We start from the raw sequence: 12,898 nt of genomic DNA on the forward strand, positions 1-12,898 counted from the left end.
AATATCGTATACTAATTTAAATAAATAATCGGTAGCTTCGGCTTTTAGGTAGTTACCAATAGACCATTAAATAACATTGAAAACTCATAAAATTTTATGACACGCTTTCGTCATGTTGTGTAANAAAAATATTATAAACTTTTATTTTAAATATCGTATACTAATTTAAATAAATAATCGGTTCTATTACTTCTTTAAATATATAATATTATTTTTTAATCATTGATTCTATTAATTCTTTGTATGTTAAAAAATATTGCTCCTATTACTTAATCAAATATTTAAATACAGTTTCCATTGCATTGCTTAATATTTTAAAATAGTTACCATCTCTTCTTTATATTAGTCGATTTTCATTGATGGAAAATCATAAATGTTTAAAGTGGTATTGCTTGCTAAATAAGTTATTTTCACACCTCAACTAAATGACAATTAAAAATAATATTAAGGTAATCACTACTTTTTTTGTATATTTCTTACACTAAAATAGTCTTTAAATTTTAAATGTAATATAACATATAACTTTAATTCCAGCTAGGATTTAGAGTGCAAATACAAGAAAAATCGATTATAAACATGAAGGCAGAATATAAAATATTCATAAGAACAACTAAACAGAGGCCAAACAAAAAAGAAAATTGAAGTTGCAAAGCTTTTAGGTAGTTGCCAATAGACCATTAAATAACATTGAAAACTCATAAAATTTTATGACACGCTTTCGTCATGTTGTGTAATAAAATAACTTTTTATGATTCTTTTTTTTGACATATGATGTAAATAACAATTTTTACTTCATTTCAATGAAAGGCTCTTAAAATGGTTTTGAAAAGAAATTTAAAAACTAATAGGATAATTCTATGATAGATTGGCAACATGTTTTCAAGACGGAAATAAAGAACAAAAAAAAAAATGTTTTGCATATTTTAAATTCTAAAACTTTTAAAAAAAATCCGAATCAAATTACGGTATAAAGTGTTAGTATTTTAAGTGCATCATCTTTAAAATTCATTTTACCGTAAAATAGTATACTGCAGTTTTAACAGTAATATTTATTTAATTAGAGTGATTCACTGGTTTTACGGTAATTATTACTACGGTTGCTGATATTTCTTACGAGAAATTGATCCGGAATTTTTTAGAATATACAAAATAGGATCGAATTTTAAAGATCTGACTTTTTTTAAATTTAATTTTTCAGGAACTTTTAAACCGATTTTACTTAAGTTTTGCCATTTGCCTTTCAAAATTATGTTCCTTAAAATATTGCAAAAAAAATTGTATACCTTTCCTTTCAAAAAATTTTCGATCATTATTAAATAAACTAAAATATTTAATAACAGTTATTTTTTGTATGACATTATCTTTGGATCAAATTTTATAAATGTGTGTAAAAATTGTTCAATTCGATTTGAAAGTTATCGAGATATGGTGAAATACGTAAAAAGTAAAATTAACAAACTGTGTAACGCTCTCCTGACCAAACTGTGAGAACCCTATTTTCCAGATTGCGGCCAACCCCCATTCTTTGGAGGTCAGAAATCCGTAGCGAAAAAAGGAATGCTTATTCTGAGAAAGTATGGTTTTGTGTCTGATTTCGAACGTTAAACAACTTATTTTAGCAAAATTATCAAACAAGTCCTTTTCTCTCTTACATTCAAATATTATTTTTTATACAATAACTTTATTACGTACATCTTGTATAACTACATGTTTGACTTGCTGGAATTTTTCAAATGTTTTCAAATGTTTAATAATGCAAAAATATTTAAAGCGGTCGTTTTAAAACTTAAAAGCACAAATCTTATGAAAAATAACTTAAAAAGGGAAATTTTACTTCAAATATAGTAGTTGAGAACAAAACAATATTTTTGCCGATTTGAAAGAGTCATAAGAAAGAAAATATTAAAGGGTTTCAAAATTCGTGTGTTTGCTTTACGAAATGATTTCATTCTTGGGATAAAATATGTTTATTATTTGATTTACTAAACGGTATATTCTTTCATTGTAAAGAATTACGGAAATTGCCGTAAAATCCCTTTCNAATTAATATATAAATTAATATAAAATTTTTGTATTTAATTTAAAATAAAATTTAAATAAATAAATCTGGAAGAAATTTTTATCAAAAGTTTTAGCTAATTCTATTGAATAATATTTTGAATAAACCAAATTTCTGAATATGCATCATAGATAGTAACAACCTTTTTGTATATTTTTGACGAAAATGAGGTTTTTCATCAGGTAATATATTACCGCTTCTTGGGATTATTCATTTAAAACTTAATTTTATTTATAGTTAATTTAACTAAAATCATTACCAAAACGTTCCGCTGTGGGTTGATAGTTAAGACATGGTTCCCAGTAGAGCACCGAAGTCAAGTATCACTATGGCTGCGGTCAGTGTGCGGGTGGGTGACCACTTGGATCAGCATACCTGAAAACTTTTAATCCTTTCGAGGATGATTTTCCCCGGCGGTAGTAAAATGGAATTTGAATAGGCAGAAACATATGTTATAATTTGAAAAAGCTTATACGGATTACCACGACACTATTACATATTAATATATATGCTTAGTTATTTTAAAAATAGCGGTGGTCAAAAAGATAAATGCAAGGAATATATAGAAAGCATGCATTTTGCTTCCACTTTAATTATGGAAATAAAATTTTAAGCCAAATGCGTAAAAGTTGGCAAGTATGGATCAGTCTAGGAAGGAACCGAGGGTGTGCGGTATTGGTTTTCTTTAAACTTTTCTCCCGTAAAGTGCTCTACTACGCACGCAGGTTCTCGGGCTACCGAAGCGGGGGTGCCATCCCCTCTGCAGAGGATCAAAATTGTGATGGTATGTCTTCGGATTATCCTCAAGGATGTCCGTTGCTAATAACCCATTGCACAGCTCTAGTGCGACGTAAATTAGCTACTACTTTATTACCAAAACGCTTCGGTAAAAATTACCGGGTTATTTGGTGTTCTCATAAGTTCGAAACACGGTAAAATTTGACGATACTTTTATTTTCTCAGTTTAACTATAAATGAATATACACGTTTTTTGCTAAACAAGAAAATACTTGAGCTTCAAATATTCTTTTCAATAAAAGAAAAAACATGTTTTTAACAAAAAAAAAAAAAAATCATCATGAATCATTAGTATGAGTCTCTAAGATGAATCAAAATTATTATCTGTCGAACTTCTGGAGCAGTTCATTTTTCATCTTAAAACAAATGTTCTTTTCTATCAGCTACAGTTTTTCTCGTCCATTTCCGTCACAACTTTATAGGGTGCAATTGATCTTAGTGATTTATAGATAGAGTTTATAGCACAACCTCGTGCAATATCACGCAACTGCTGCAGCAATTTAATCGCCGTAAAAAACGTTATTTTTTTGCCAAATTTGGAAGTATTTACTCTCTCTATGCGTGACTCATTTGTTATTCTATAGAATATTTACTGTATTGCTCAAGCAGAAGAAACTTAAAACAGGACATTTTTCGGTTAGTATAACGTATTTTATACCTATTTATTTGATATACTGTCTCACTTGTTAATAGTAAGTGAAGATAATTTCTGTTTGGGTAACAATGCAAATGCTCTTGATAATTTGATTATTTCATTATCTTCATAAATTATAAAAGAGGAAATAATAAATAAATAAATGTTTATAAATAATAAATGTGGATAATACAAGTAATTAATAAAGGTTTATGAAGTCACGCAATGATTTACATTGCCAAGTATGTCTTTCCGTTTCCGTTTTTTGCGATATTTCTTCTCATAATGGTAATATTCATTTAGATGAGAGTTCATACAGTTTATTTTACTGTCTATTTGGATTACTTGCTTACGTGTCATTAGGATATTAAAAAAATATAGTTTAGTTTAGGAAAAAATTATAATTATTTATTTATATGCCGAAATTCTGGATCAAATTACAGTATAAAATACCTCCATTTTGGGAGCACCATCCGCATAATCTGTATACCGTAATTTTTCTAGTGATATTTATTTAATTAAAGTGATTCAGTGATTTTACGGTAATTATTACTGTAAAAGTTACCGTAGACTCTTTGTTCCGAAACATGTTCCGATAAAATGTAATTTTACGGTAAAACGTATCAGCCCCCTGAGTTCTTTTCACAGTAATTTGATCCGGAATTTTTTTTCATAGAGTATGTAGCGAAAAATCCTAATGAATTATATTTTATTAGTAAAGACTTGAAGCACCATTTTAAATTTATAAATTTTTTATGTAAGAGGAAATCATTCTATGGTAAAAATAATTATTTCGGGAAAATATTCCGAACTTGATTTTCCTAAATATAAATAAGAATTAAATTTTGAAGGTAGCATTTACCTTAATATTCTAAGGCTATTGCTTCAAAATCACATGATCCGAATATTCCTATGTTTAGATATTAAATTACATATTAATAAGAAAATGAAAGCTTTAGAGTTTCAGTCGTTCATTTTGACTGCTGCCTCAGGTTTCTTTCCCTCTGTGCACGGCACTGCTCTAAGATGCGAAATACCCACAAGAAATAAGAGATAGGATACACACGAACAGCTTAGAGTGCTCAGTTTCTATCTTCTTTATAAACAGTACTTAATCTACTTTGTGTTTTGTGCCTTCAATAAAAGGAGAGAAAAAAAGAAACAAAGAAATTTTATCGGAAACTCTTTATGACCATGCGAATCTCACATAAAACAAAGTTATCTAATTAAGACGTAACCTTCAAACGCAATGTCTAGCTTAGTGTGGTTTGCATTTAGAATATTGGAACATAATCAAAATATCTATGTCATCACATAAATCCTAAACATTGTAATATTCATTATGACATCCACTTTATCCAAAGAATATAACAGACCACCAAAGAATAAGAATGATAAGTTCATATTTTATCCGAAGAAGAAATTTTTATGGCACATATTTCGGAGTTTTATGATTTTCCCTGAATCACTTCGCCAGAAATAGCTAAGCTATTAGGTTGGAGTGTTTCGGGAACATTCGGAGTTCGTCTGCTGAAAAAAAAATGTGACGCGGTCCCCTAAAAATAAAAAAGGGTCGTTTTGGACTTCGTGTGACGTCACTTTTCACCATCCACCCCCATCTTTTTTTGTGGTGTCCGCGTGTCTTTTTGAGCGAGGATGCGAATTCTTTTCCATTCACGCAGACACACTCTTTCATCCCTCCCTCGCTCTTGAGAGTACGGAGATCGATGGTGATGATGAGTTGGCGGATTTGGCACAAATGCGTCTGTTTTGGCGTCATTTAGTTTTGTTCCAAAACTTTTAAAAAAGTTATATTTTGTTTCAATAACAATCGCTTCTATGATTTTAAATGACGGTATTTAAATTTTTATGGTCAACATTAGATGTAATAGTAAAAAATATTTATTTAAACGATGTATATTATTTAAACAATTTCGTTTATAAGTCAAACTGAAGCATTTTTAGTTACCAAAATTGAAAAAAATGAGTATAGGTTCAGAAAATCTTAGAAAATTTGACAATTAAAAAATTTACAAATTTCATTAATATCTAATAATTATTTAGATGTCATACATTTTAAAATAGAAAATCGGAAATTATGTAATATAAATTATTATTATTATGCTTGTAATCCAATAAATGGAACACAATGATTAATAATAAAAAAATTTATTCTCGACAATATTTTTTAAGATTTAAAAAAAAAAAAAAAAAGCTAAGAGNTTAAAAAAAAAAAAAAAAAATAACTTACGGTTACAGTTTAACTGTGACACACTTTTTAATGTATGTGTTCATAAAGTTACAGGAAAACCTTTTTACAAGGATATAAGAGTAAGACGAATCAGTTCTGATCGAAGTTAGTTTTTCTGTCTTATTTAAGTAATTCATCTCTTAATGAAAAAGAAGTTTGGGAGAGGCGAAACTAAAGTACAATTTTCCACTGATGCTAGAACACAATATATTCTTGTATTGTTTTTTTTTTTTTTTAAAGGAAAAATATAAATTTTTGGTGTTTGTCTTACAATAACATACCAATTTAAGAAAGAAATTCATTGCAAAAAATTAGTGGAAAAATAATTATGCTTAAACAAAACAAAAAACTATCAACAAACATACAAAGGCAGAAATTTTTTTTATATCCAAAATGTATTTTTAATACCTTGTGTTTTAAAATGGGGTCTACTAATATAGTTAAAACGGGAGGTATTCATTAAAAAAGCGTGATTTATCTACTCTAATGCATGTCAACTTTTTGAGTTAGCACAAAGTAAAACATTTCAATATATAATCTATTCCAGGAAAATATGTGCATATTTTTATACATAGTTTCAAGAAAATAATTCATCATGTCATTATCACAGCAGAAATCTTGATACTTTGGCGAAAATCCTCAGGCGTCATGGTTGCCAAGTGTTTAATCATTGTAACCCTGGATATGCCGGTTATGTTTGCTACGCCATCGCCAACTAGATATTATTTGGGGTCAGTTTTTCGAAGCTATAGCATCACTGTCAGTGCAAAAGAAATATCGCAACACAAACGTGCTTCTCCAAAGCGGTATTAACAACTAAGATTTTACAGGTAAGTGAATGTAATCATTCTCTTAGAGTTAAATAAGAGCGAGACATGCGGAAGATAAACAATAAGTTTGTTTCTGTCAAACTTTATGAGTGACGCAACGTGGTTTCCATGACAACTTAACACAATTTTTCCTTTTGGCAGACGATTAAATTTATCTGATATTATTTTAGGTATTCTTTTAGCGTGGTATTTTTGTTGAAATGTTACTTTCTATTGATGTGTTGGCATGATATTTGTCATATTTTGGTTTGGAAAAGAATAAAGAAATCCGTTAAATATTTTTCTCATAAGAAGATAGTGCATTTATAAAGAAAATAATAAAGAATGATACCAAAAGTAAATAATACATTTTTAAAGTATTGTTCCATTTTAAAATTTCGCTTGAGAAATTTGCATATTAAATTAATGATACACAAAATAAATGAAATTTTCCCCATACAATTTTAAATTCTTTAAAAATGTAGGAGAAAGTTTGCGTGTGATTATTTAGACATTGTCTCTGACGAGTTAAATTGACTTAAGAAGTCCAGGCATGATTATTTCATTAAAAAAACTTCTTTATGAATATTACTTTTAATGATATCATTGTAATATTTTGTCTTGTTTAATGTGCTTGTATATTATATAAGAAAAACATCAAAAAGAAGTTTCAATGACGATGTTTAGCTATTGGACGCATAAAAAATTATATTATGCGGTAGATAAAATTTTTTAAAAATTGCCTTTGTGAGATAATTACAACTGGTAATTCACGCATTAGAAAATAATAATTTTCTCGAATAAATCTCAGTTTAAGGTTTGATAACGATGATTAGTGGAGAATTAAACTTCTAACCAGCTTCAGATAAATTTTAAAAGCTTCAATTTCCACTTTTACATGTACTTTTTTCTCTAAAAACTATTTTTTTCAAAGTTTATGAAATGCATTAGAATAAATTTTGAAATAATATTTTTAATTGTAATGCCTTATTTAAACTAGTATGATTTAAATATGAAGTTCAGTTCTAGGTGGGAAACAACAATTTTAAACATTAATTATAATTGCTAAATATTTTAAATTTTGTTTTCAGTTCGTTTCAGTTACTATGGCACATTAATATTACTATAAATAACTACCAGTCATTATATGCATCAAAAATGTTAACCGGTATAGTAAGTTCTTTGCAACTTCATAAAATTGAACTATTTTTAATAATATTATAATGCATGTTAAGTACAAAAAATCTGGTAAATGTAAGCAAATTTAATTGATTTTTTTGTTGTAGTTCTTTTCATTCTAACTAGTAATTGTTATTTAAACTATTAATTAATTTTGAAATGTATCAAATTATTATAATATGTCATTGTAAAATCGTGAATATATTCTGTTAAGTAATAGTGAATAGATTTATTAATATATCTGAAAAATTTGCCAAAATTTCATCATGTTCTGCGGCTCTATTTACATTATTCAAAATAAAAACGAGTAGTGATGTAATTCAGAATAATTTTTCACAATTATGAACCATATTAATTATTACATGCAATTAACTATTAATCATACTAAAAGCTGACTAACCACACGCAATACATAAACATATTTTTCTTTACAAAAAACTAAAAACCTAAAAGTAATAAAATATTTTCTATCATTCCAGAAGATTCTAATTTTATGACAAGAGTTATGTACACAAAAAAATCAATTAACGTTAATAATATGACATCTTTTGTAATTATATAAAAAAGGAAAATAATTTATGTTGTTTTAATTTGAAATTCTACAATGAAAGGAAAGATAGTATTTTCCTCATTCTTGACTTTTAAGTTTGTAAGGTCAAGTTCATTGTCTTACGACGAAGGAAACAATTTACCTGATCTTTTATTGTCGATTGTAGAGAGTGTCATTTACGTTGTCCTTAAATCAGCTGTCGTCTAGTGATAAGCTATCTGCACTTCTATTTATAATAAACAAAAGTTGTGAACTTACAACTTGGAGACCCTCCTTTGAAATATTCAAAATGGTCCATTTAAAATATTCAAAATTTTGTATAAAAATATTTTTTGATAATTTACCTACAAATGAATCGATTATATATTAAATGTATCGATTATTAAATGATCGAAACATTAAATGTATCGATTTGTTAACTTTATCTCTTGACTATAGGAAAGTCGTTAATTTAAGCTCTAAGTGTAAAAGTATGGCAAAACTTATCAAAATCATTCAGTTAATTTATTTGATAATAACATAAATTTTAAAATTTTATAAATCTAAACTCATAATAAAATTTTTTCATTTTTTTTGGGGGGAGGGGGGCTATGGCGTTTTTAAATTCCGGGAGACTTATGAATAGAATAAACTTCGAATTTTGTGTAGCTTATTAACAGGTGTTATAAAGCAATAATAACTCCAAAAGGCATTGGATATTTATTATTTCATTTAAATATAATGCTTTAAACTAAAAAAAGACCCCAATTAAGATAACGAGTTTACGAAATTAAAATTTTTCGGATGGAGAACCCATAATGCCGGTACTTTTTACCGTAATTTAATTCGAAATTCTTTACAGTGCCGAAAATATTAGCTTTTTGTGACAAATGTTTCTACTTTTGAAAAGTTTTACGGGGAAACAAAGTTTTATTCTTGAACTAAATAAGACAAATTGAGAATTTTTAAAACAAAATCATTGTATTGTAGCGTTGTTAGCAATGTGTGTTAAATTTGAAAGCAAACTTTACAATATTGCTTTAAGAATATATGAATGCAGAGAATATTTGGCTTTAATAAAACGTTGAACGGTAAATATGTTAACATGCTGCTCCAATGATATTGGCATGTTGTTTTTCCACGATGAAAAATACATTTTTGAAGAAAAAAAAATAATGTTTTATTCTTTATATTCAAATAAATTTATTAGAAAAAAAAATACTTCCAAAAACACAAGTTGTAGAGAATGATTTAAATGATAATTACTATTTATGTCCTTTATATGTCATTTATTTATCATCACATGAATCATATACAAATTATTTCCATATTGTAAAGTAGAAATTTTATTTCTCACTGAATTCTATTTCACCAGATGACACATCATTTACTGTAACACCTGTGCAGGTATGTGTAAAATTAACAAAAATCGCTAACATTTGAAGAGGTGACATCTTTTTTTCCTCCTATCATTATTATCATCAGGAAATATTCTAAAACTTTCATTTTTTATTACTGTATTGTATTATTCTGTAAACAATACTATTTTCAAATAGCACGCATTCTTTTAAATAAAATAATTTCATTTCATTACATAATATAGTTCTCAAAAATATTATTTTATCATTTTTTTAATTATTATTTAATATTTATTTAATTTTGTTTGTAACGGAAATATTGAATTGTTTTGTTTGGAATCATATGAAGAATTTCGTATCACTTACTATTTTAAATTGCAAATTTTAATTGCAATTTAAAATTTTTTTTAATTGCAAATACAAAAACAGACAATTTTTACAGCAAAAATGTGAAACACTATAATGTTTAAATTACTTCTGCTAAATATTAATGAATACTAAAAGACGGAAATTTTCAAAAATGCTAAGTTATCTCGTTCAATTATTTTGTTTCATTTAGATTTTAAGATATATTTCCTTTAAAACAGATTTTTATTTTATTTTTAAACAAGATAAGAAAAAAATGCATCTTTACTATGAAATTAATTTTCTTTTCTATTTAATTATTTTATTTAACTAATTAAAGTATAAAATTATGATTAATTAACATATTTATCATTATTTATATTTCAAACAAAAAACCATTGTAAAATTTTATTAGATTGTGCATGAGGACTTAGTTTTTAAGATTAAAGTTGAAACTACTTTAATACGGAAAACAAAGCTCTAACTGCTTGAGGCAAGTATGGATGAAGGAACAATTTTAAGTAGCGTTTTCTTAATACTGCTTTTTTCATACTTGCTGATACTATAATTCCTGCAAATTCTATCTGATTGAATTAAATTTTTCACATAGTAATTTATCATAGCACGTAGAATTTTTTTCCGTATTGCATTCGTAATTTTTAAGAAACTAGTTGCTAAATCTTGAAGGCATTTTTATTTGTCCAATTTGTCGTAATTTTGGTTTCAAAAAGATTCTGTATGCAACGGAAAAAACATATATACTAAAGTTATTCAAGCTGTAATGCATTAATTATTTAAGCTGGTAAAGTTTAGTAAAGAAATAATGAAAAAAAGATAAAATTGATGTTTTGTAGGGGCTACCGTTTTCAAGAAACGTAACTCTATCAGGTGTAAAAACATTTTGTTTCAAATAACTAAGTTTATTCAGTGAGAAAAAAAAGAAAAATGTGAAAATTTAAGGGTTTTTTGAGGTAATCTCTTCATAAAAGATCTTGAACAACCATTCATAAATTCCGTTTTTGAACAATTTTCAACCAAACATCGTACACTGAGAAAAACATTATGGTCAAAACTTCCAGAATATGATAAAATATTACCGTGCTTCTGGCTCTGTGGGAGCAACAAAAAGCTCCTTAATCTTTACCGAAGCGCTTTGGTAATGATTTTGGGTAAAATTAACAGTTAAATAAAATTTTTTAACATGGGATAAATTTTGGTAAATTTGATGAAATGTAGTAATTTTATTATGGCAACTTAGAGCATGGCATAAAAAACATTTTTCCGTTAAATGTACTTTTTTGTTTTGTATTATTTACTAAATGTGAGGCAATGAGACATTTAATTTTAAAACAGTAATTTCTGATAGACCGTTGTAATATGACCGGAAAATTAATAAATAAATGGCTTAAATACCGTTTATTTTGACTTTATTACTAGAATTATGATGTTTCTTTTACCGGAAATGTCATTACCATACTGTGGGGTAATTTTACCAGAATTTTTTCCCATCCATAAACTTACATACTACATTAAAGAAGGATAGTCAGTATCTTAAGGAATGACAAATTAAACTATAAAACTTGCCTGTCGTTCTAATGGCTACCTTTTAAATACGAATATCAATATTTTGAGTATTTCCGTATCCCAAAATTGCGTAGACGAAATTTCGTATCAGGAAAACCTTTCTCAAACAAAACCCTAGCAATACATAATAAAAATAATTTTAAAAAAATGATATATTTTGTCTGAGCGATTGTTTTACTTGTATATGTGAGTCCTTTTGTGATCGATCCTTTAACTTCGAATAATAATTAGCTACTGCGTCATTACTTAGCCTTTCGAGAAGGTCATACCTGATTACTTCATCATTTATTTAGTGTTCGTGACTGTAAATACCGTGCAAGGCTGAAACGGTAACTTAATCAAAGAAAAAAAAAAGTATTATCCCTTTGGTAAGTAATGAAATTATCTTTCGACAAGTTTGTTGATTAATGATTTTTAAAGATCATAATTAACAAAATTTATAAGAATATTCCATTTTTTTTCCTCTTCATTTGAATACTTCACTGAATTTTTTTTTATTGGTCATCTATCTCAGTCTTCGAAATAATTTTTTTTATTTAATTTATTTATTTCAGTTTCTAGATCATATATTAAAAAATGTAGAATTTAACTTGAATTTTCTTCCGAAAGGAAATAAACTTTATTTAAATTGAACCCATTATTTGTTTTGAAGCAGCAAATGTTGCCTTTCAAAAATTATTATTTATAAGATTTCAAAAGAGCACTATGTGAAAAATTCGAGATCAAAATAAGGTATAAAGCTTCGAGACTTTGGGTGCATCATCCGTAAAATTCCTTTTTAACTTGAAATATTATATAGTAATTTTTATAATAATATTTATTTAATTAGATTCAGTGATTTTATGGTAATTATTACTATAAAAATTAAATGTTAATAATCCATAAATAGTAAAAAGGGATTTTACAATAAAAAGTATGGGAATCCTAAGAGCCAATACTTTTTACCGTAATTCGGAATTTTTTATTGTGTAATTAAAGGTTAAAATTAAATATTAAGACAAAAAATATAATTGCAATTAAAACAACTTCAGATCATATTTTTCAGAAAATTGGTAGTTTTGTGTCAGATTAGTCAATAACTATGTTCAAGTTCATTGACTGGAAAAAATCTAATAAGTGGAAGTTAATGTTAGAAAGCATTTTGCTTTTTTGTACTTATCTGACGTATCTACTTTATTGTATTTAAATTCTATTGATAATCTGAATTTTCCATAATATAATTAACCTTAGAGGAGAACATTTAACATCTTCTCTTATTAAGGTGGAACAACACAGTAAAATTTTCAAAAATGAAAAGAACATTTCATTTTTTGATAGTTTATATCCTTTTAAGATTATTGTTATTGAATTGA

General features: G+C 26.8%; 1 protein-coding gene across 1 annotated transcript in view; it reads left to right on the forward strand.

The window, feature by feature from the left end:
• Positions 1 to 6,412: 6,412 nt before the first annotated feature.
• The window catches only part of LOC107456242 (heat shock protein beta-1), a 46,300-nt gene continuing 39,814 nt past the window's right edge, over positions 6,413 to 12,898 (forward strand). The window contains exon 1 of the mRNA XM_021146370.3: positions 6,413 to 6,572. The gene's annotated coding sequence lies outside the window, so the exon portion shown is untranslated. The remainder of the gene's footprint in view (positions 6,573 to 12,898) is intronic.

This window comes from Parasteatoda tepidariorum, chromosome 8 (genome assembly GCF_043381705.1).
Source record: "Parasteatoda tepidariorum isolate YZ-2023 chromosome 8, CAS_Ptep_4.0, whole genome shotgun sequence".
Taxonomy (NCBI): domain Eukaryota; kingdom Metazoa; phylum Arthropoda; class Arachnida; order Araneae; family Theridiidae; genus Parasteatoda; species Parasteatoda tepidariorum.